The 26,054-nt window shown below is 35.4% G+C and overlaps 1 protein-coding gene across 1 annotated transcript in view; it reads left to right on the top strand.

Annotated features, from left to right (window-relative positions):
- LOC117180237 (glutamate receptor ionotropic, kainate 1-like) overlaps positions 1 to 26,054 on the top strand; it is a 709,739-nt gene that overhangs the window by 680,158 nt on the left and 3,527 nt on the right. The window lies entirely within an intron of this gene.

The following is a 26,054-nucleotide window of genomic DNA, read 5'->3' as shown; positions in this document are numbered from 1 at the left end:
AGGGAGCTCTTCTTAATATTTTGACACCAAAATCATGTCGATACACCTTACCGACTGCGAGTAAAGCCACCCACGCTTTAACTTGACAGACTGTAAGTGGAGTGAAAATAGTAAAGATTTTTATTTCAAACATAAATATCGAAAGAAACAAATTCGAAGGACTAGAAATTATACAAATATGGCCACCTGTAGGTTAAGATTTGTACTCAAACTTTATACGGTGTCTTTCGTCGGCTACGAGCTTTAGTTTCTTTTCTAAGCTGATTTTGTAATTATCAATGACTGGACGAGGTTCCCACAAAAGCATGCGCCGGATCACAGGCACAGTTCCATATGAGTTTCAATTTTCGTTTAGTGAATTTCTATTTACAAGTGTTAAATGGTTTCGTTGTTCGAAGTTTAAAGAATAGTCTGGGATTCAGGTACCTTCACTGTCAGCCGTAATGACCATACTCGTGGTTGTTTTCTCGTTGAATTCGTCACATTAATTTGCGCTATTAAGATTTAATCAGTAGGCTTGCAATCAGTTTGTCAGGTTTGTAATTTAAAAAAGAGGATTTAATTCTCGGAACATAGCGACAGGTGTCCATAAACTGTAACCGCCATATCCATTTTAAATTGTCGTTATAATCTGAAATGAATTTCAGAGTATCTGTAATCGTTTTACCTATTAATCGACGTTTTAATTGGATTGATGTAAATTCGTAGTAGAATTTATTTAGTCAGAACTCGTGATTAGTTCAGGTCATTGTATTTAAAGGATATAATCGGTTATTAGAAAATGACCATGTGTCCAAAATAAAAAGACGCCATGTCAAATTTCAATCAATTATAATTTGGTCATCAAATTTTTCAGATGGAAGTCCGCGATTAATATTATTTCAAGTTTTTCCTTTAATTGTTAATTTGATCACAAGAATTTCGTATAAATCACTGAATCGATAAATCTGTTGTTAATGTGCTCAGGTTATTCCAATTATGTAAAATATTGAAAGTGTAGTCATGTGTGAAGTGAATTATTTTTCAAATAATGTCACCCCTGACTTCTCCCCTTACATTATCCCAAATAATTAGTAGAGTCAGTTCAGGCAACTAGTTACCATAACTAGTATCTTGCAATCATGGGACATGTTAGTTAAACCTTGTCTGGTCACTATTCGTCTCTAACCTCGAAAAATACTTGAAATCGTCGAATTAACATTATTTTGGGACGAGTTATGTAGTAAAACCACCTTACCATTATTGCTTCGGGGTCGTTGAATCTGAATCCATTTTTAGTTAAAACCCCTGTCTGATCACTATTCATCCCTAACCTTAAAAAATACACCAAATCGTCGAATTAGCACGATTTTTCGACGAGGTATGTAATCAAACTGAAACCAAATCTAATACTCGTGTAACTTCAGCTATTTACAATTAGTCTGTAACCTCTGAAAGAACCCTGATGTTCTAGGGTCATACGTTTGACTACCATATTGTACCTCTCTGCAAATCTCTTTTTAAGATGGCGTGGTGTCTTCTTATGATCTTTCTCTCTATAATAGTGAATCCTAAGGTTTTGTAATTTTTTCCCAGTTGAACAAAGCTGTTGAATCCAGTATTGCTTTATTTGGCTTAGCTTGAAGATTGCACAAGATACTTCTCTTTTAAACTTAGCGACAATCCCATCGGGTGATCCTTTGTCGTAAGCAGTTCCATAACAGTGCCATTCGTCTTCTATACCCAGTGGGCACACAAGTCCTAAACTTGTCCTATATACGTCTTTCGACGGACGTCTTAAGGACGTTCTGGGGACCTTTTAAGGACATGAAAAAATCCAAAGGATGTCTTAAAGACGTCCTAATTCTTCTAATCGTCTTTTCTCTCCTGGCAAGTCTTGTGCGGTGAACTACATTTCGTAGATAACCCCATAAATAAAAATCGGGTGGCGCAAGATTAGGGGACCTTGGCGGCCATTGAAAGGGGTCTCTTGTACCTATCAACTGACCTGGACAAATTTCATTCAAAAAACCTCTAGCGATAATAGCAATCGTCATTTGTTTGTCGCGTACGCACCAAAACACAAAAGCGACTGCAGCAATCGTAATTTGTTGGTCAAGCACCCCAAAGGGAGGGTAACCATCCATCCGGATTTCCCTAGACATGTCCTCATTTTAGGGCTTGTGTGAGTTGTCCTACAGAATTTTTTACTTTGTCCGGGTTTTTACCTGGATTTCTCAATTCATAAATTTTTATTTTTCAGGCAACTTTTGGACCTTTTTTACAAAATGTATAAATAATGCAATACCATCTAACGATTTCTTTTTCGATTTACAAGATAAATTACTATTAGACATTCCTGCTATACGAAAAGTATATATGTGTGCATTTGTGTTATTAATTAGAATACAACAGTGTTTAAAATTAAAAATATACGGTGTTAAGTTTTGATAAAATTGAATGAAACAATTAATTTTGAAAATGCTTTTAAAAAATCTCTTTTTTATTTAATCCTTTATATTATACGATGCCCTAATTTTCCTGTTTTCTTACTATTTTTTCTGCTTTGTACTCTTTTTTCAAACTTTCATGTCCTGCTTGATCCTCTTTAAATCAAAGCAAAGTCTAACGAATTATTTTAAAAAACGTTCGCAATAATTTCCTGACTCTGACCGTGATTGTGATCCACCGTCTGCCAAAGGAAAATGTCTATCCAGGGAAGATCATCTGGAAAAATTGCTTTAGAATTTAACACTTCTGAAAGAATGGCCAGATCAGCTAAGACAATAAAAAAACTAGAGGATGTATTAGCTAAGTACACTTCAAAACCTGGAAAAACGTTACCAAAACACACTGTTAAGAAAAATAGAAAAGTGTTACGAAGATAATATTGATAGTAAACTGATCCCTCATAAAAATGAAGCTATTATTGTAGTACTTAAAGGATAGAAAGAAAAAGTACAAAAAAGACTGTTAATTTATGATATTAAGTCAGCACATATTCAATTTAAGAAATTGAATCCAGAGCATCCCATTGAACTCAGCAAGTTTTCTCAACTTCTTCCTAATTGGTGTATCTTGCCAGGTGCAAAAGGTATTCAAACTGTGTTTGTTTGTACAATACGTGAGTATTTAAAAAATATGTTTGATGCTACTAATATAAAAAAGAACACGAGTGATTGAGATAAACTGCTTACAGATTACAGGCATTGATTTTCATTAGTATTGTATAAACAGGCGAAAGATGCGTGTTATCTCAGAAATTATCAATCCTGTCCTAAAAGCGAAAAATTTACAGATTATATAATTGACACTTCAGAAAGGAGAGATATAACTTAAATTATCCGCAGCTTATTCTACTGACAAATGTACTCTTACCAAGCAGTGTCTTTAAATAAATAACTTTGTGCCTGAATTTGCGATATGACTGCAAACATTATTCCAGCATCATTTTATTTCTAAGCATCAATAAAACTATACATCAGATCGGAAGAATAAACTAAATCGTCGTGAAGTTCTTGTTCATACCGACTTTTCAGAAAACTTTTCTTATATTGTGCAAAATGCTGCACAACAATTTCATTACAATAACAATGAAGCCACCATTCATCCAGTCGTAATGTATTACAGAAATGATAAAGAAATAATATGTAGTATTCACGTTCTGATATCAGATATATACCAGTAGGAAAAGTAGAGTGACATGCAAAAGTTGATTCCAGATGAGAAAACTGTTGGAAAGTGTTTGGGCAGGTGCGTGGAGCATATCTTGAGTTTGCGCCAGTTTTAAAGTGATAGAAAATGAATATGGGTGGGCTGTAAAATAAAAAATACCAAATTTGACCGTTTTTTAAATTGGTTTCGTCGATATAACTCGTAAACGATATGTCTAATCAGCATACTTTACAGGAGTGAATTTGTTCAGAACACAAAAATGAACAACATTTGTTCATTTAGGATAAAAAATGTTTTTTGGTTTAATTGAAAAATAAACGAAGAAACGTTGTTTTCTACGCTAAAATTAGGGGTAAAAAATAATCTTTTTTATTGTTAAGAATGAAGTTAGACATTTGTGCATATCATGCTTACATACTTTGCGATGCTATAAAACTGCAAAAAAAATTGGTAAAGATTCATCTCTTTGTTGTCTCACAATGTAATTATTAATTAAGGCCTAAATATTTTTACAACAATTTTCTAAATAGCATAGCAGCAAAACTAGCAGTCTCACATAAATGAAGGTTTGAAGGGTTTACTTTCATAGTCTGTCGTTTTGGATACATTTCTTTTCATTTTTATTAATAATTATAGCGAATTGAAAAATAATTTAATTTTTAAGCTTATAAACAATGAAATTATCTCGGTTGTTTTTAACACTAGAAAAATAAAACGGACGGCATTTAATAGTACACTTCGAGACCTACATTTAAAAAAAATAACACTGCTAGGATTAATAGTTTTGCAGTTGTTGTTACCTGAACCTACCTACTAATTGCAGGTATGCAATTAATAGGTTTAGCAATAAAAAAATGTTATTATGCGTTTTCAAACCATCTCTTAGTGGTCAAATGGAAAATGTTTTTGTATTCTTAGTTTATTATAAAAAAAACCTAATGTACAAAAAACGTGACACAGATTTTACCTTGACATAAAATATAATGCAAAAAACTTGGATCTCACTTCAAATCACTTCAGAAAAAAGAAATCGCTATCCGAATACTTTTTCCCGACTAAACTGAACCTGATGTCAAAGTTTATACATTTTTACAAATGTAATTTTTATAAACAAATTAAAAACGTTGATTACACAGCCACACAAAAAAAGTGTGCGGATCTGGTAACAAGATACACGTATTCCTATGGATTTTGGGGCGCTGAATTCAAATTCGGTATCAAAAATCACCCATCTCGTCATGGTTGATCCATGACCTCAAAAAATGACAAAAAACATGCACTGAGGCAAATAAATTTCAAAATAATGTCAGTGATGCAAATTTTCACTTCAAAAACATGTCGACAACTCTGAAGGATCAACCCTTGCCTGATATCAACTTATTTAACGTAGCTTTACCCAACTGAACCTGACCTCACCTAGCCTGAATTAACAGAAATTTATTGAACTACACGTAAAACTCTGGAAGCATATTTTCCCAGTAGCAAATGTGTGCTACATCGAATGGGTCAACTCGAGCATAACCTAGAAATAAATCTAACCTAGCCTAACCTAACCTCACGAAACACAATTAAACTGATTGTGTTGTCCCGTTGTGTTTGCGGTGCCGTTTGAATCAGCTTGGGCCTAACCTGCAAAGAGGTCAAACCCATCCTAACCTAAAAAAACCTGACCTAACCTAACTTAACTTCACGTAACACAATTAAACTCATTTTGTTGTCCCGTTGTGTTTGCGGTACCGTTTCATTCAGCTTCGGCTTAACCTACATAGAGGTTTAACCTATCCTAACCTAACAAATCCTGACCTAACCTAACCTAGCCGAATGAAATTCAACCACACGTGTAGCTATGTAAGCGTACGGTTCTCAGTCTTACATGTGTGCTATATTTAATAGGTTAACTCGATCTTAACCTACAAATGAATCTAACATAACAGAACCTAACGAAATTTTGCTTAACGCAACACAACTTAACTTAAGTGTTCCCGTTGTTACACAATAAAATTCATTTGATTGTACTACAGGTGGTTAAAAATTTAGACGCATATTACTCATTTGAAGAAACTTAGAACTACAAATAGAATTGACCCCATTTCAATTAACCTGACAATGTTTGTATCATTTAACATGTAGAACTATAACTTAAACATGCAAATGAATAAGAGTTTTATTCAAAAATTTTTTCTTTGCTTTTCTTAAACTTAAGGGATATATTTATATTAAGGGATATATTAATTGTGTTATGTGAAGTTAAGTTAGGTTAGGTAAGGTCAGGTTTTTTTTAGGTTAGGATAGGTTTGACCTCTTTGCAGGTTAAGCCCAAGCTGATTCAAACGGTACCGCAAACACAACGAGACAACAGAATCAGTTTAATTGTGTTTCGTGAAGTTAAGTTAGGTTAGGCTAGGTTAGATTTATTTCTAGATTAGGCTCGAGTTGACCCATTCGATGTAGCACACGTTTGCTACTGGGAAAATATGCTTCCAGAGCTTTACGTGTAGTGGAATAAATTTCTGTTAATTCAGGTTAGGTGAGGTCAGGTTCTGTTGGGTAAAGTTATGTTAAATAAGTTGATATTAAGCAAGGGTTGATCCTTAACAGTTGTCGACATGTTTTTGAAGTGAAAATTCGCATCACTGGCATTATTTTGAAATTTATTTGCCTCAGTGCATGATTTTTCGTCATTTTTTGAGGTTATGGCTCAACAATGACGGGTTGGGTGATTTTTGACACCGAATTTGAATTCAGCGCCACAAAATCCATAGGAATACGTGTTTCTTGTTACCAGATCCGCACACGTATTTTTTTGTATGGCTGTGTTATTTTTCTTGCAAAATTCATTACTTGTTGATTTAAATAATATTACATGTTAACATAATCTATTGCTTAAGTTGTTAAATTGTTAAATAAACTTGCTTAAGTATATTTAAAGTAACTTTTTAAGTAATTAATAAGAAAATTAAATAAATAATCCAAAAAGGACCCTGCACCAAATGTATGGGAAAATGGCTTTCGGTGGATTTAGCTGAAACTTTGTAATTTTTAAGGTTTTAAGTGCCGGATGACTTGACTAATAAATCACTTCCTTAAAGGCAGAAATGGTACCCAAAGTAACATTAGTAACTAGTGCGCACATACCGATAATAACATTTTACCCTTCGCAAGAGGGTTGAACGCCAAGCGCTCAAGATCAGCGAATAAAGCCAATCCTAGTAACTTTAGTGACAAAAGCGATGTCACTATAAGAATCACGCATCAGAAAGTCGTCAGTAACATGTTTAGCCAAACCAATGAGTTATATTGCGCGCTTCTCGCAACGATCAAACGCTAAGCGCCCATGGTTTGAACTTGACTAAGTAATTACTTTTTTAAAGACCGAAATGGTATCCAAAGTAACATTAGTAACTAGTGCGTACATTCCGATAATTACATTGTACTGTTCTCAAGAGTACCGAACGCTAAGCGCTCATGATCAGTGAATAGAACGAATTATAATAGATTTAGTTACAAAAAGGTCTCGAGAGCGGATAGTAATCTTATTGGTGAGCTTAGGAAAAAAATCCTATCTGTTCCCTTCTGTATTAATTATGTTGTATTTCTTATTCCCTTTCTGTGTTTAGTTTCTTGTGTTTATTTGTTTTATTTTGTTGTTTCCGAATTTTTCTTTCGATTTATTAATACATTTCTCTGCCTTTCAAGACCATAAGAGCTTGTTTCTCTTATGGTTTAAAAAATGGCATTCAGAGTTCGATTGAATTGCTATGTGTGCGATAGAGTCAATCAACCAGGACAAATGGCTCGAATTGATGGAAATAATAATCCTGATAGGCAAAACATTGCAATTATTAGACGCCTTTAACTTCGAAGACCACCACTTAAAGTCCCCGATGAGAGTAGGTTATGTCTCAATTGCAATCAATCGATTCGCAATGAGATAGAGGAGCTCCAACGTGACCCAGGCTTTCTAAGACTGAATGTTCCTACACAAACAGGCAGGCAAACGTGCATGTTCTGTAATACTCATGTTAATACTCCAAGGATTTCAATTGAATGTAGAGTTAACGCTTTTATTGTCATGGACATTTTCATTCCAGAAGAAACAAGAGCATGCTTAAATCATTTGAATGAACATGGTTTTATCTTAGACCCCTTGCTTCCTGGCCTAAAAGCGATTAATAGACCGTATAGGATTCCGGGACAGCAGTTACTTCTGTTTTTGCAGCAACTTCGTAACGAAGCAAATGTTCATGCGGCCGCGGCGTTTAATAATGAGGATAGCTTCACTGATGAAAAGTTTGAAGCTATTGCTCCTGTAAGAAAGGAACAATTTAGAGAATTGTATGCATTTTGTGATCCTATTCCGCAGTTACATGGACATGGTGCTAGATACGTGAGGAAAAAATATCTGCTGACTTTCCTTTGCAAAATGCCTCAAGGTCTTTCTAATGAATTTCTGAAAGTGATTTTTCATTATTCGAGCCGGCAAGCTACAAGCATGGCCATTTCTACTGTAAGAGAGTCTTTAATGCATCGATTTGTCCCTGGTAATATTGGATTTAATGCGATAAGCAGAGAGGAATTCTTTGAAAGACACATGACATCATTCGCCAATCAACTTTATAATCCACAACCAGAAATTCCCAGAGCTATTGCTATCATCGATGCAACTTATGCTTACATGCAGAAGAGCAGTAACTTTCGCGTACTTCGACAGTCATTCTGCAAACATAAAGGACGTCACTTGGTAAAACCTGCTCTCATTGTTGCTCCAGATGGATACATACTTGAAATACAAAGACCATATTTTTCTGACTCGCGAAACAATGACGTACAAATGCTCATTGACGAATTTGAAAGAGATGTGGAAGGTATGAGAGAATTTTTCGACATTGGTGATATTTTCATAGAGAACCGTGGATATAGAGATGCCTAACCACTTTTAGAACGCTTAGGAATTGTGTCCAAGATACCACCATTTCTCCAACAAGGACAGAATCAATCGGTAACGGAAGAAGCAAAGGAAGCTCAGCTAATAACGAAATCTATATGGATAATGGAATCCAGAAATGGCCACATAAAGTCCATTTTCAAATTCTTTGAGAAAACCATTCCTATGGCTCATGTACACAATCTAAGGGACTTCTTTCGTATTGCTGGTGCCATAATTAATCGATACCATCCTGTAATCGAGATGCAAGGCGCTACAGCAGAGCTTGCAAGAGAACATATAGCGAGAGCTCGTGAGCGAAATATTGTGCAAGCGCGCGTAGAAGTGGACAATATGCACTACGGAAATGCAAATTGGAATCGCCTGCATAAACTTCAAGTACCACATTTTCCTCGCCTTACATTGGAAGAAACACGGGACATAACAATTGGCGTGTATCAAGTAGAACTTGCCCCATCTTACGTTCAAGACAAGCTGCAACGAGAAGAAGATGAGGAGTTTCAACTAGACACGCGACTTAATGAGCCTGGTTTAATCATAGGTACCAGATGTGGATAGCGTTCAATGAGATCGATGAAATAGGACCAGACAATAACGAAACGCTTCTCGGTTATTACTGCACATGTAAGTCAGGGGCCAGAACTCCTGGCACTTGCGCACATATTGCAAGCGTTTTATGGTTCCTGAGTTATGCACGTTACCAGCTACACGAAAACTATCCTCAAACTTTCATGCTACAAAGGATTTTAGACGCTGCTAATAGAGGTGAACAAGCGAATCCGAATCAAGAGCCAAAAATAGTTTAATATTTCGCAAAAGCTACTGCGATTGGTTCTATTCGCTGATCATGGGTGCTTAGCGTTCGGCACTCTTGCAAAGGGTACACTTTTATTACCGGAATGTGCGCACTAGTTACTAATGTTACTTTGGGTACCATATCTGCCTTTAAAGAAGTGATTAATCAGTCAAATTAAAATCTTGGGCGCTTAGCATTTGATCGTTTTGAGAAGCACGCTATATGAGTCAACGGTGTAGGCGAAAATATGACAGACCACGAACTGAACCGTGATTTCTATGTTGACATCGCTTTTGTAACTAAATCTATTGTAATTCGTTCTATTCACTGATCATGAGCACTTAGTGTTCGGCACTCTTGAGAACTGTACAATGTACTTACCGGAATGTCCGCACTAGTTACTAACGTTACTTTGGGTACCATTTCTGACTTTAAAAAAGTGATGAATTAGTCAAGTTAAAATCTTGGGCGCTTAGCGTTTGATCGTTTTGAGAAGCGCGCTACATGATTCAACGATGTAGGCGAAAATATGACAGACCACAATCTGAACCGTGATTTCTATGTAGGCATCGCTTTTGTAACAAACTCTGTTGTAATTCGTTTTGTTCACTGATCTTGAGCGCTTAGCGCCGCATAGCGCTAAAACTGTCAATTTTTTTGGATTTTTGTTAAGGATATTTCATCCGGCACTTATAACCTTAAAAATTACAAAGTTTTAGCTAAATCCACCGAAAGCCATTTTCCCATACATTTAGTGCGGGGTCCTTTGAAAATTTTGCCTTTTTTTACATTTTTTAGAGGAAAAAATGTATTTTGTTTGAAAATTTCATTTTATTTATAATTCGTTTATTACCTTTTTTATTCGTAAGATATAATAATAAATGTGTATACTTTTATCTGTTTTTTTATTTCATACAAAATATACAATTGTGATTTATTATTATGGACATTATATACGCAGTTATTGTAAACGAATTTTTTGCTACACGAGGGCACGTCGTCATTGTACTTAGTATCCGTAAGCATCTCACCAGTTTTTGCATCTATGCTATCTTTTTCGACATTTAAAAATGCTAAATATGGCAAATTAAAGCCAGATTGGTCTAAATCATCGTCCTTATCAACTTCTTCACATTCTGTATCTAACTTTTTGCTTTGGACATACCTTCTATCAACATCCTTAGTATTGATATTTTCACTGCCTTCGATGTTAATACTTTCATCTTGTTGACTATTGTCACAAGTTTTCTTATTACAGTGACAAATGTACTCAAAACAAGGTATACCTTTCTTCACACAGCCACAAAAGCTCCCGTACAACCTTTTGTGTATTTGCAACTGATGTCCTTCAGCAAGTCATGAGGAACCAAAGGTGCTGTGCTCAATCGAGGTTCTAAAATATTGTCATTTACTTTCCACCCGCAGTTAGTTGGCTTCATGTTTTTATTAAGCCACTTTTGCATCTGATTATATGCTCTGAATGCGTGTTGAGCTTGAATCTTTTGCGTGTTGAGTTTAAATCATTTGGTACAATTTGATTAAAAATGACTAATACGCCAATATCTTCTGATATTATGATTGGCCGTTTCTCAGAAGTTGCGTTTTATATATAGCTTCTTGAACAAGAAGTACATCGGAATCATCTTCAGCTTCAATCGTACGAAGTCCTGCAGCTTTAAGTTGTACTTTGAGTTGAGAAATTAATATAAATTTATTTTTATCTAACGACAAAAATTTGTCTTTGCTTAATATTATGTTTGTATCACCTCCTACAGATGAAGCGGCAGCTCAACACGCATCCAGAACATATTATCAGATGCAAAAGTGGTAAATAATCACATGGAGCCAACTAATTGGAGGTGGAAAGTAAATGACAACATTTTAGAACTTCAATTGAGCGCAGCACCTTTGGTTCCTCATGACTTACTGAAGGATATCAGTCGCAAATGCACAAAATGTTGTGCGGGAGCTTGTGGCTGTGTGAAGAAAGGTATACCTTGTTCTAAGGAGTGTAGTTTCTGTGATGGGGAAACTTGTGATAATAGTCAACAAGATGAAAGTATTAATATCGAAGTCGGTGAAAATTTAAATAATGTAAGTGTTGATGAAAGATATGTTCAAAGCAAAAAATTAGATACAGAATGTGAAGAAGTTGATAAAGACGATGATCTAAACGAATCTGGCTTTGATTCGCCAGATTTAGCATTTTTAAATGTTGAAAAAGATAGCATAGATGCCACAATTGATGAGATGCTTACAGATACAAGTTACAACGACGACGTGCCATTGTGTAGCAAAAAATGCGTTTACAATAACTGTGCATAAAGAAGATAGAACGATTTATTTTTTCTGAAGAGATTTGAAGTGAGCGCGTTCACTTTTGATCCAAGTTTTTCGCACTATATTTTTACCTGTCAAGATAGAATCTGTGTCACGTATGTTTCTACATTTTATTTCTTTATAACAAACTGCTCATACAAAGATATTTTCCATTTCACTACTAAGGGATGGTTTGAAAACGCATAATATCATTTTTTGATTGCTACACTTAGAAATGCATACCTACAATTAACAGGTAGGTTCTGGTAACAAAAACTGCAAATATATTGGTCCTAGCAAGTTTATTTTGTTGGTAAATGTAGGTCTTAGGGTCTGATATTAAATGCCGTCGGTTTTATTATCTTAGTGTTAAAAACAACCGAGATAATTTAATTGTTTATAAGCTGAAAAATTAAATTATTTTTTAATTCCCTATAATTATTTAAAGAATGAAAAAAAATATATCTAGAACGACGAACTATGAATGCTAACCTTTCAAACTTATATTTGATACTGGTTTCATTAATGTGAGACTGCTAGTTTTGTCACTACGCTATTTTGAAAATTGTTGTATAAATACTTAGGACTTAATCAACAATTCCATTTTGAGACAACAAATAGATGAATCTTCACAAATTTTGTTTTGCTGTTTTATAGCATCATGAAGTATGTAATTATGACATGTACAAATGTCTAACTTCATTTTTAAAAACCAAAAAAAAATCCTTTTTTTAACCCTAATTTTAACAAAAAGAACAACGTTTATTCGTTTATTTTTCAATGAAAATAAAAAATTGTAATCCTTCATCCATAAATTTTGTTTATTTTTTTGTTCTGAACAAATTCAATTGTGTAAAGTATGCAGATTAATCGCATCGTTTACGAGTTATATCGACTAAATCATTTTAAAAACCGGTCGAATTGGATATTTTTTATTTTACAGCCCACCTATATTCATTTTCCGTCACTTCAAAACTGGCGCAAATTCAGAATATGCTCTACGCACCTGCCCAAACACTCTTCAAGAGTTATCTCATCTGGAATCGACTTCAAAAAAATTCATAAGTTTTTTTAATAAGTTTTTTGTTTTTTGTCCTGAAATAAAACAGATGGTGCCAAATGTTAAAAAAATTATTTATATAAGTAATAGGTGCCAAACAGCACTACAAAAATAAATACCAGATGTGCAATCTTGTAAATAATAAGAATGATTTCGGTATCGATGCCGAATGGCACTGTTGTGGAACTGCTCACGGAAAGGGATAGCCCGATGTGATTGGAGCTACGTTTAAAAGAGAAGCAACTCGTGAATGACTTTAAGCAAACACAAATAAAGCAGTGCTGAATTCAACAGCACTGTTCAACTGGGCAAAAAACTCCACAACCTTAGAATTGACTATCAGAGCGAGAAATGTTATCAGAAGACTCAAAGTCATCTTAAAAAGAGATTAACTGAATCTCCACAAGTGAAGACCATTCAAAGTGCACACTTATTTTTGGTAACAGGTAAAAAATTAAATATATGCAAATGTTAAGGCAACAGAAAGCCAATAATAACTGTAGACTACTGAATGAGACGAAAAAATATGAACAAAAAAAAGTGTTATGCGAGCATTGCGTATTTAGCGTAATGACAGTCTCAACCCTGTAAAACGCAGAGAGGTACAATATGATAGTCAAACGTATAATCTTAGCAAATAAGGATGCTTTCGTAGGTTAGGAACCAATTTTAAATAGCTGAAGTTATACGAGTATTATAATTGGTTTCAGCGACCCCGAAGCCATAAGGCTGGGGTGGTTTTACTACATAACTCGTCGCAAAATAGTGTTAATTCAACGATTAGATGTATTTTTTGAGTTCAGGGAGGAAAAGTGCCCAGCTAAGTTTGAACTAACATCAGGTTCAGTTTCAGCGACCCCAAAACCCTAGTGTTAAGGTGGTTTTACTACATTACACATCGAAAAACAGTGTTAATTTGACTATTTGAAGCATTTTTTGAGCTCAGGGAGGAAAAGTGACCAGGCAGGGTTTAATTAACCTTGAATTCGGATTCAGAGACCCAAAAACCATAATGTTACGATTGTTTGACTACATTACTCACGCAAAATAGTGCCATTCGACGATTTGAAGTATTTTTGAGGTTAGGGACGAATAGTGACCATATAGGGTTTGACTAACATTTGAATCGGATTTGGCGAGGCCGAAAAAATATAGGTAAGCTAGTTTTAGGTGGAAAAATACTTTTCTCATATTTGTTATATGTGAATAATATTCCTTAAAATAAATTTTTCATGATTTCAGGCGAAATATTGGAACTGCGATGTTGTTTTTTTGTTTTTGTTTTTTTTTTGACCAGACGGCCTACTGTAGAGTTTTCAAATACGAGCAATTTGAACCGTATAACTTTTAAATCCAGGCATACTAGTTCTGGGCAGCCTACTTTGCCGCTTGACGTGAAATGACCGATATATACAGGGTGATTTTTTTAACTTTAAACTTTCAAATATTTCGAAAAATAGGCACTCTATGAAAAAGTGTTATAAATCAAAATTTAATCGCCGAAATATTCGCCGAAAGACGAATATATGCCGTATATACGCCATATATAAAGACGTATATACGCTGAAAGACGAATTATACGCCGAAAGACGTATATAGGACAAGTTTAGAACTTGTGTGTCCACTGGGTAAACTAATATTAGAATCGGTTCCCCCGCAACGCCCCCTGGGGGTGGGGGTGGGGGCAAGTTCGAAATCTTAAATAGAAACCCATATTTTTGTTGCATATTCGGATTCTTTGGATAAAAATGCGTATAATTTGTCTTGAAATTAGTCTTAAAACAAACTACTACTTTTAGCGTAACCTTGGAACAACGACGTGGAAGTAGCAGGCTTCTGTTCCCTGCGGGGTTCTTGATTAACGTGAGTCTCCTTGCCTCTCACGATTCGAGGTACTTGATTAACGTGATTCCACTCGCCTCTGACGATTCGAAGTACTCAGGGAATGATCTCTTAATTAAAGTATGTGCTTAAAATGATAACCTTCAGCTTCAATGCACTTACTTATCCGTAATTCAAATGAATTTACGCAAAGGAGAAGTGCGCAATTCCAATAAAGTACTTCTCGTGCTACCGCTGAATATTGTGCCGGAGAACCATCGTGTTGAAGTCACATGTTCTGCCATATTTCCAAGCTCAAGTCTTCAAGCCATATTGGCAGTTCATTTTCCAGAATATCTTGATATTTTTGACCATTTAAGCTTCCTTCGATAATCTGGGGACCAATCAGTTTGTTGCCAATTATTCCACATCATACGTTGACAGTCCATGGACGCTGGTGTTCGACTTCACGAAGCCACTGCGGATTTTCAATACTCCAGTAGTGCACGAAGTTCTTTATGTGAAGAGACATGATACGGATGATATTTATTACGCTTAAAAATTTTTCAAACACTGCTCTGAGACATTCCGGAATAACGAGCAATTCTCGTGTACTAACGTAAGGATTATCGGCCACTGCAGCTAATACAGCAATTTCATTTTTTTCTCCAGTGAGTGTTTTTGTACGGGTCTTTTTCTTAGCTTGAACACTTCCATCGGTAGTAAATTTTGTAATAGTACGATAAAATAAAGCACGTGACACAATTCTAGTTGGAAAATGCTGAACGTAGAGATTGACAGCATTATCAAGATTTCTTCCAGCTTCTCTATACACCAGAACCATTTAAATTTTTCTTGTACGGTTAGATACTCCATTGTAAAGAAGTTTTCGGAATAATCTTTGATCTAACTAAAATGAGTTTTGTCTTAAATGTATTTTTTATAATTTACTGTATTTAAGGAAAGAAAAAAGTAAACACTTTCGTGATGTTTCGATAGCCTCTGCTGACCTCAATCTACAATATTGGCAGAGCTAAAATTTAGAAATATTCAGGAAACACTGTTAATGTAAACGTAGTGCTTAATAATTACTTCTCAAGAACAGACATACGTTTTGGCATATTTTTTAAAACAATAATTACCAAAGAGATTCGAAGCTCTATTGCCCTTATTTTTAACTAACTTCAAAAAGAAGGAGGTTCTACCTATGTTCGTCGCGATGTATTTTTTTATGGACGAGTTTTTATTGCACTCGTTCAACGATTCGGTAGCGATTTAAAAAATTCTTTTTTTTTCCGTGATGAGTCATGTCACAATGGAAATGGTGTACTTCTTATTCTTAATGTATTGCAGAATCGTAAGCGTGCATTCTCAGTAATGATAAAATGAAGAAAAATTGGAGTTTGTCGATTACAGCACCATCTATCGCGAAACGAGAAAAGTGTTTTAGGCAAATTATACGCATTTTTATCCAGAGAATCCGAATATGCAATATAAAATATATACCCTGTATATATATGTTACAAGCAAAGTCGGATGTGCCGTCACAGCCCAGTCTGCCTAGCCCCTTCGCGAATTGACTGAGCGGTGTCAGGCAAAGTCCGAAGTTGCACTTTCGCTTCAGAATCTACCTGGTGAAATCGCGAAGTGTCCAACAGGCTCAGGCAAACTCAGGAGTAAAAAGAAAATCTTTGGGGTTTACTTTTCCCGCTGTACAGTGGGCTGGCTCGGGAATATACAATTTAAAATAGTCTACAGATGGCAATTGTGAATAGATTTATGCGTTTTTTAAAAATAAATTATCAGCATTAAATTTTTAAGAAAACTCATTAATTATATTTATTAATTTGTGTTTCAATATAATTATTTACTTAACGCAAGTTTTTGTCGAAAAAAAATAAACCCGATATAAGCAACTTATTTGGAAATGTACACTGAAACACAAACCACAAGATAAAAAATTTACATTCAAAATACCACCACCACGTCCAGACCTTGATTAAACAATTGCCGTTTTGAGTATAACTAAGTATGTGCATCAGTCCCTGAATGAAAGAGCGGTGGGAGGAAGGGACTGGGTTGATAAATTTGTAATTAGTTACAAAACTAATACAAAATTAAAAGGAAGTTTTGTTTTGAAGTGTTAATGCTAAATAATTTTTAAACCAGGTATTCAATTCACCTACTTTAATCAAAGAGAGATTTTGTATTTGCTATACAAATATACCATGACTATACAAGGACAACACCAAACATAGTTGTAGTAAGTAAGAACGCGCTGGGCTCCCGACAATGAGTTGGCCAACAATGCCGACCACTCTAGAGATGGGAAAGCCGATGAAAATGGATTTAATGCGATGGATCGGTGGAATCTCGAGACCTTTAGGTGGACCGAGCGACTAAATCAGGACTTGCCAGTGTGCTACGATGCGAGTATGGCCCCTGAACGGGATTACATGGCCCGGCTGCATGCTCTATGGTGCGAGAAACACCCGGAGCTATCGCACTTTTCGCAGCAACGTCTGCGAAACCATGCCAAACTACTTCGAAAAAGGGGCTATGTAAACGGAACGGCTACTCTACCACAGCTAGAACAAGTTGGCAACAGAGAAAGAGAAGCGACAATATGACCAACCGCGGGCAGGCATCTAATAGAGGAAGAACAATGTTTTATGACCCGGAGAAACATCAACACCAAGGTTTCTCTCAATCTTAAAGATCTGACTATCAATTATTGTGTGTATAATGCAGCGAGAGCTTTGGCCGTTGCGAACCGTTAAATAAAACTAACAGTTGCTCAAAAGACCAGAAGACGAATGCATCAACCTTCCATAAAGATAGGAGGGGCAAGAGAGTACGCGTCCCGCATTCAGTGTGTGATTGACTACATCACATTTGGCAGGAAGTTTACCGCCAGGGTTCGTAAGTTTGCGCGCGAACTCTAGACCTGTTATCACACACTTAACAAGTCAAAGCTGCTGACCATCAGACAGCATATTGTTGAAAGAATACGGATACTAGCTTACGCTGAGAGAAGTCTAAAGCGGAGGGAGAGGTGGGTCAGAGAAAATCAACAGTTTCTCTCTGACCCAACTCGACTCTTTCAAGACCCTCCAGTTACTGTCGACCACCTGCCCAAACCAGAGGAGGTCGAAATATTTTGGAGAGAAGTCTACGAAGTTCAGCATAGACTGGACGAAGACTCAGAAAATATAAATAGCTTCAAGGAGCTGTGTGATGCCCTCCTAACACCTGATGTTGAATGCCCACCCATCACTACCAAGGAGGTAAAAATTATTAAAAGAAATGAAGAACTTTTCCGCACCGGAACCAGATTGCATCAAAACCTTCTGGTGAAAGAAGTTTCCTTCAACCCTTCAGCATTTGGCTGACGGCCGAAGAATTACAGACCAATTACTTGTCTGAACATACTGTATAATATATTCGCGGCTATCCTAAATGATAGGATTGTTCGGGCAACTAAACCTGTGTGGCAAGAAATGTATGAACAGCGAGGCTCAAAAAAAGGCGTAGCGGGATCCCGGGAGAACTTGTTCATCGATAGACGTGTCTGCAAAGATGTAGCATTCTACCGGCGTGATCTATCGATGCCCTGGATTGATTATCGAAAAGGTTTCGATTCCACATCGCATACACTTACCATCTGTCTTTTGGAAAGCTTAAAGGTTCATCCGCAAATCGTTAGGTGGATAGAGAGATTGGTGCCGCTTTGGAAAACCAGATTTGCTATCTTATCTGAAAAAAATCGTGTTACAACTAACAAAGTCAACTTTCAGAGAGGTGTCTTTGAGGGGGACACCATGAGCCAACTACTCTTTTGCCTTACATTATTGCCACTATCTCTAGCACTTTATCATTCCGACGGGTACTTGTGTGTCAAACCTGCAGATCAAAAGTACAAGGTCACTCATGTATTTTGCATGGACAATCTTAAGATCTATGCTAAAAACAAAGAGCAACTACATCTAGCTCTAGGGATTATCGAACCATATACTAAGGAAATTGAAATGGAATTTGGGTTAGACAAATGCGCCAAGGTTTATTTGAAGCGAGGAAAACTTAATGGCATCCCTGAAGATCCTGAGCACGTTAATAGAAGTGCCATACGACACCTTTGCGCTGGAGAGACTTATACATACCTGGTCGTGCCACAGAGCCGTATTCAGGATGTGAAATCTATAAAGGATACTCTCCGAAGCAGATACAAACGTCTCATCCGGCAGATTTTGTCTGCTGAACTGTCGGTGAGGAACAAAGTATCTGCAACGAATATGCTAACCATCCCGGTAGTACTTTACTCATGTGGAGTAGTTTCATGGACGAAGAACGAGCTCAGATCCCTTGATATCGGGATAAGAAAGGTTATGCACATGAACAAAAGCATGCATCTTAAGTCTTCTGTTCCGCGACTGAACATCTCACGCCGTCAAGGCGGTCGTGGAATATTGAGACTTGAATGTCTTCACAACAGAATTATTCTGGGTGCAGCACATAGAGTCGCAAATGGAAGATATCCTCTTCTTAAAATAGTCAGGAATCACGTGGAAGTGGGCAAAGGAGCGTTTCTGTACAAAGCAGCGGAGGAAGCTGCTGAAACACTCGGACTTATGTTCAGTATTAGGGGTGAGCGAAATGCATCAAATCTTATCTATCTCGAGTGCTCATTCCTGAAAGTCCGGATTAAGAAAGCACAAGAGAAAAACTTTCGTAAACAGCTCCTCGATAAGAGATGCACGGTATCTTCCACAGAAATGTGAAGGATCAGTCAATGTCTTGTGAGCTAACGTTTGCTTTCCTTAAATCGCCCTGATTAAAGTCTGGTACGGAGGGTTTCATCTTTCCATGTCAAGACGGTGTCATTTCCACCTTAACATACCGTCGCCACATTTTGAGCCAAGACATCCCGATGATAATTCTTTCTGTTGCACACTCGAGGACAGACAAGGTTCTTCTTGACTTCGAGAAGAAAAAAAAGAGAGGTATAGAGACCTTATAAGAGAGTTGCAACGATTGTACCCGGAATATTCTGTTAAACTAATCGTCCTTATCATCGGCGCTCTTTGAGGTGCCAAGCTTTCACTCGTTAATAGCCTGAAAAGCATCGCTGCGTGTCACCAATATGCTAAAACGCTTGCGGGAAAAATGCAGAAGGCGGTAGCCCTTGGATCACTCCGTGTTCTCAGGGTGCACGAAACTTTTGCCGGATCGTCGTATTGATTCCGTTACAGACTGTAACCACCTATCTCACACAGTGAAACGTGGTTATGACTGAAATTTTACCACGATTTCGCTGGAAACGGGTGCAATTTTTCAGGTTAGCACCCTGTTCCGGCGAAATCCTGCGGTTGTCCTTATGACAAATTTTTAATATATATAGAGAAGAGTACTCGAATATGAGATATTCTCGTAATCTGAGAAAGCGGGGTATCAGCTAAAATAAGAGACCCACTCTACTGGTTCGATCACTAACTGGTAGCCCTTGAAGAAAGAGTAATTTTGTGGTATAGTCCATTTTCCATTAGGCTTCTAAAGATTATAGGCGAACTTTTTGTGAAATCGATGGTGGCTGAGTTCTTGGAAGGGAATCCTTTAAACCCTATTCATTATTAATTGAATATGTATTCAGCAGTAAAGTTTGCCTAGAGTCATGGGGATTGAATCACTACGTAGGAAAATATCGATAGTGTTAAAGTTTTTCATTGTACAGGTCAGGCATAGTAAGTGCATAGTTGCACGGTGTTGTTCTCATAATATGAGATACCTGTGGTTTTTATAACACTGGCTGCGCGGGGGATATTGGTTACAAAATTGTTTATGACTACTGCAAAAACTAAATATATCTAAATAGCAGTAAATTTATACTTCGCAAACATAGAATGAAGTTTTTCATGAAAAATAATACTTTATTTTGCACGCCAAACAGAGTTGGTATCTCATATTTGGGTACTCCCCTCTATGTATGTACATATATATGTATATATGTGTGAATTCGCCTTACACAATAGGCCTTTCCTGCAGAAGATTGAATTTGGAAACTATTTAGACTATATAACAATAAAGATATTGAAAATAAATTATTTAGGTTTTCTAAGTCTATCTACGTTAAATATAATACATATCGAGTTTATTATTTTCTTTTTTGACAAAAACTTGCGTTGAATAAATAATTATATTGAAACAAAAATTGATAATTATACAGAATAAGTTTTCGTAAAAATGTAATGCTGATCATTTCTAAAAAAAAAACTTTTATATCCATTCACAATTGCCATCTGTAGACTATATTGAATTGTAGTTTCTCGAGCCAGCCAACTGTGCAGCGGGAAAATTGAACGCCAAAGGTTTTAATTTTACTCCGGACTTTGCCTGAGCCTAACTGGCACTTTGAAATTTAACTAGGCAGAGTCCAAAGTGAAAGTGTTACTTCGGACTTTGCGTGACACCGCTCAGTCAATTCGAGGAGGGACTAGGCAGACTGCGGTGTGACGGCACATCGGAATCTTCCTGTAACATATATATGGAATAGTGCTACAAATCGAATATTTGTGCCAACTAGAATGTACACACAAGGCCGCGGTGGGTTGTGTCCAAAATTTTATTTTGGCCCACGATCGGCCAAATGTTGCAACATTGTGAAACCCTTCCAATTGTTCCCTTGGTCAAGATACCAGTAGAAAAAAACTACCAATCACACGCCCTGCGGATCTGAGCAAAGATCAAAAATAATTATATTATAGTTTTGATGCAGTCACTTCTAAGAAATGTTCCGAAGACCTATCAAATCGCAATTCTGGAACAATAAATTTAGCTCCATTTCTCACAGGAGCGAATCGAATTCTGAGGCTATATATGGCGACTGTTAAGCCGGCAAAAATCTGACTGTACTAGTCAACTATATAGTAAAGGTTTATGTACCTTTTTGTTTTCAAGTAAAAACGAAGTCTTCACGTGTCTTCCGTGACCGTAAGACAGAAAGAATGATTTTTCGACAATTTATTATTTAAATTGTCGGTCGAAGATTGGTCTGATTTGATGTTTCCAAATCATTACGTCATACAAACAGTCAGCAACATTCTGGTCACCATGGGTTATTTATCTTACATCTGTGCGAAGTATGGAGTTACCACAAAAAAATAAATTGGAAATTGGATACATACCAATAGAATATTGGTTATCCTAAAAGAATAACGTACTTTTTAAATTAGGTGTAGAAATGATGCCTTAATACCAGCAAATATCTAACAACACTTAAACAAGTATAATATACACAATTCAAATTATAATTAAAATTCTAAGTTTCAAAAAACTAAATTTAACTTTCAAATAGAATGTCTACGATTAGAGATTGAAAACTTAGTGACAAATATTCAAAAATTAAGTCAATATTCAAATTCCTTAAAACAGCGTTTACTGAGAGTTATATCTGATGGCTCTATTGATCAGTGTTTTGACTTACATGAATTAAGTCTTTGAAATTGGAAATATATAAAACAAAAAGATTGTTACTCAAGTAGTTTCAAACCATAGAAATATAAATAAATTGAAAAATTTAGAAAAATCAGACAAGTTAGTTGAAAAATTTAAAAAAGAACATAAAGATGTAATTTTTGTTAAAACAGATAAGATAGATCAAACTGTTGCAGCTAATAGAGATGACTATAATAAAACTGGTGAAGACATTCTTAAGAATAATATTCGATATAAAAATATATAAACAGGTATGGTTCCTACATTAGAAAATAAATATAATGACATAGTCATTAGATGGGAGAATAAAAGATTGATTAATGATCAATATTCATACCGGTTAAAAGCTCACAATAGTGTTGTGGCAGAAGCTTATGCTCTTCCAAAGGTACATAAACCTTAATTAAATTGGAGATTAATTATTTCTACAGTTGGTTATCCTACTTACAATTTATTCAAATATATTTCTACTATCTTCAATTCAGTTTCACAAAACACTCATTCTTTTTTTTTAATAGTTGGGACCTCAAAGATATTCTAAAAAACATTAATGTACCTAATACTCACCAATAGTTTCCTTAGATGTTATGTCGATATTTGATAGCATTCCGCTTGATCTTGCTTTAGATTGTATCGAAGAAAAGCTTATTTTAAATCACAATTTCACACAAATCACTAAGAATGAATTATTAATAGCCACTAAAACTATTCTCAGTGGTACTGTTTAATCCTTCAATAACAAATTCTATAAACAAATATCAGGTTGTCCAATAGGTTCGCCTTTATCTCCGTCAGTTTCAGATTTAGTATTACAAGATGTCGAAAAAAGGGCTTTCGATTTATTAGACTTCACACCTAACCTGTGTAAAAGATATGTCGACGATATCATAGCAATTGTTCCTTCAGAGAAGATTAACCTTCTTGTTTAAAATTTTTTTAATTTATCTGCTATATCATCAGAGATTGTACCTTACCGACAGTAGACCAACCCTCCGAACCATGAAGGCAGAAAATCTACACAATATCGATCAAGTTAAGAATCTTCAATAACAGAAAATTCCTAACGTCTTAATAAGACTAGATGGAAAATAATATTTTTAAATTAAAACTATTTCCTGAAAAAAGGATCCTACTCCCTCTTCACTCCATTGTGAATCGAACCACAAGACTTCTGATTTCCGGTCAGGTGCTTTTCCAATTAAGCCATTAGAGGGATCAGAATAAGAACTCTTAATTCAAGAACATAACGCTAATTTTTAGCTAGGTGTTAATGGTACAAGTGATTATTTAAAATTTTTTTAAATTTATCTGATTTATCTAATAATTTATCTGATCCCTCTAATAGCTTAATAGGAAAAGCACCTGACCGGAAATCAGAAGTTTTGTGGTTCGATTCCCAATGGATTGAAGATGGAGCAGGATCTTTTTTCAAGAAATAATTTTAATATAAAAATGTTATTTTCCATCTAGTCTTATTAAGACGTAAAGCATTTTCTGTTATTGAAGATTCTTAACTTGATCGATATTGTGTAGATTTTCTGCCTTCATGGTTTGGAGGGTTGATCTACTGTCGGTAAGGTACAATCTCTGATGATATAGCAGATAAAATAAAAAAATTTTAAATAAGAAGGTTTGGTGTGAAGTCTAATAAATCAAAAGCCCTTTTTTCGACATCTTGTAATACTAAATCTGAAACTAACGGAGATAAAGGCGAACCCATTGGACAACCTGATATTTGTTTATAGAATTTGTTATTGAAAGATTAAACAGTACCACTGAAAACAGTTCTAGTGGCTATTAATAATTCATTCTTAGTGATTTGTGTGAAATTGTGATTTAAAATAAGCTTTTCTTCGATACAATCTAAAGCAAGATCAAGCGGAATGCTATCAAATATCGACACAACATCTAAGGAAACTATTGGTGAGTTTTAGGTACATTAATGTTTTTTAGATTATCTTTGAGTTCCCAACTATTAAAAAAAAAGAATGAATGTTTTGTGAAACTGAATTTAAGATATTAGAAATATATTTGAAAAAATTGTAAGTAGGAGAACCAACTGTAGAAACAATTAATCTCCAATTTAATTAAGGTTTATGTACCTTTGGAAGAGCATCAGCTTTTACCACAACACTATTGTGAGTTTTTAACCGGTATGAATATTGATCATTAATCAATCTTTTATTCTCCCATCTAATGACTATATCATTATATTTATTTTCTAATGTAGGAACCATACTAGTTTATATATTTTTATATCGAATATTATTCTTAAGAATGTCTTCACCAGTTTTATTATAGTCATCTCTATTAGCTGCAACAGTTTGATCTATCTTATCTGCTTTAACAAAAATTACATCTTTATGTTCTTTTTTACATTTTTCAACTAACTTGTCTGATTTTTCTAAATTTTTAAATTTATTTATATTTTTATGACTTGAAACTACTTGAGTAAAAATCTTTTTGTTTTATATATTTCCAATTTCAAAGACTTAATTCTTGTAAGTCAAAACACTGATTAATAGAGCCATCAGATATAACTCTCAGTAAACGATGTTTTAAGTAATTTGAATATTGACTTAATTTTTGAATATTTGTTACTAAGTTTTCAATTTCTAATCGTAGACATTTTATTTGAAAGTTAAATTTAGTTTTTTGAAACTTAGAATTTTAATTATAATTTTAATTGTGTACGAGGTGTGTTCAAAAAATAAGGTGTCTTTGTGGTTTTCTCAAAAAATTTTCATTTATTCCTGAATATTTCTGTTGTCCCCTTCAAAGTAATCCCCCTCAGATATAATACACTTGTGCCAACGCTTTTTCCAATCATCGAAGCACTTTTCATAATCATTTTGTGGTATATCCTTGAGTTCTTTCAGCGATGCAGTTTTTATCTCCTCAATCGTTGAAAATCGATGTCCTTTCATGGGTCTCTTCAGTTTTTCGAAAAGAAAAAAGTCACTGGGGCCAAATCCGGTGAATATGGAGGCCGAGGCAAGACTGTGGTGCTGTTTTTGGTCAGAAAATTTTTCACAAGCAACGATGAATGAGCAGGTGCATTATCGTGATGCAAAAGCCACGAATTGTTTTACCAAAGTTCCAGACGTTTTTTGCGTATCGCCTCTTGAAAATGGTGCATGAGCCAACCGATATGCCACCGACTCACCGTATGCAACTGTCTACATTTCAAGAGTTTTAGAGCACTGGATTCCATTTTTCACACAAAATTTAATGCAAACTCTTTGCTCCATTTTTTTCGAAAGAAGAAAATCGCCGAGCTAAATAAGCCCTTCTAACTTTTTACGCCTCTGCCAGAAAAACAACACGAGCTATATAGTCAAAACTGTGAACATATGATCGTGACGAGTGTACCAACACAACAAAACAAAAAATTTAAAACTTGAATGTACGTAGCCCGCGAAAATTGAAAAGTCACCTTACTTTTTGAACACACCTCGTATATTATACTTGTTTAAGTGTTGTTGGATACGTGCTGGTATTAAGGCATCATTTCTACACCTAATTTAAAGAATACGATGTTCTTTTAGAATAACCAATATTTTATTGGTATGTATCCAATTTCCAATTTATTTTATTGTGGTAACTCCATACTTCGCACAGATGTAAGATAAATAACCCATGGTGACCAGAATGTTGCTGACTGTTTGTATTACGTAATGATTTGGAAACATCAAATCAGACTAATCTTCGACCGACAATGTAAATAATAAATTGTAGAAAAATCATTCTTTCTGTCTTACGGTCACGGAAGACACGTAAAGACTTCGTTTCTACTTGAAAACAAAAAGGTACATAAACCTTTACTATATAGTTGACTAGTACAGTCAGATTTTTGCCAGCTTAACAGTCGCCATATACAGTCTGTCAAGTTAAAGCGTGGGTGGCTTTACTCGCAGTCGGTAAGGTGTATCGACATGATTTTGGTGTCAAAATATTAAGAAGAGCTCCCT

This window comes from Belonocnema kinseyi, chromosome 9, assembly GCF_010883055.1.
Source record: "Belonocnema kinseyi isolate 2016_QV_RU_SX_M_011 chromosome 9, B_treatae_v1, whole genome shotgun sequence".
Classification (NCBI taxonomy): Eukaryota; Metazoa; Arthropoda; class Insecta; order Hymenoptera; family Cynipidae; genus Belonocnema; species Belonocnema kinseyi.
Note: the sequence above shows the minus strand (reverse complement) of the source record. Positions and strands in the feature narration are given on the sequence as shown.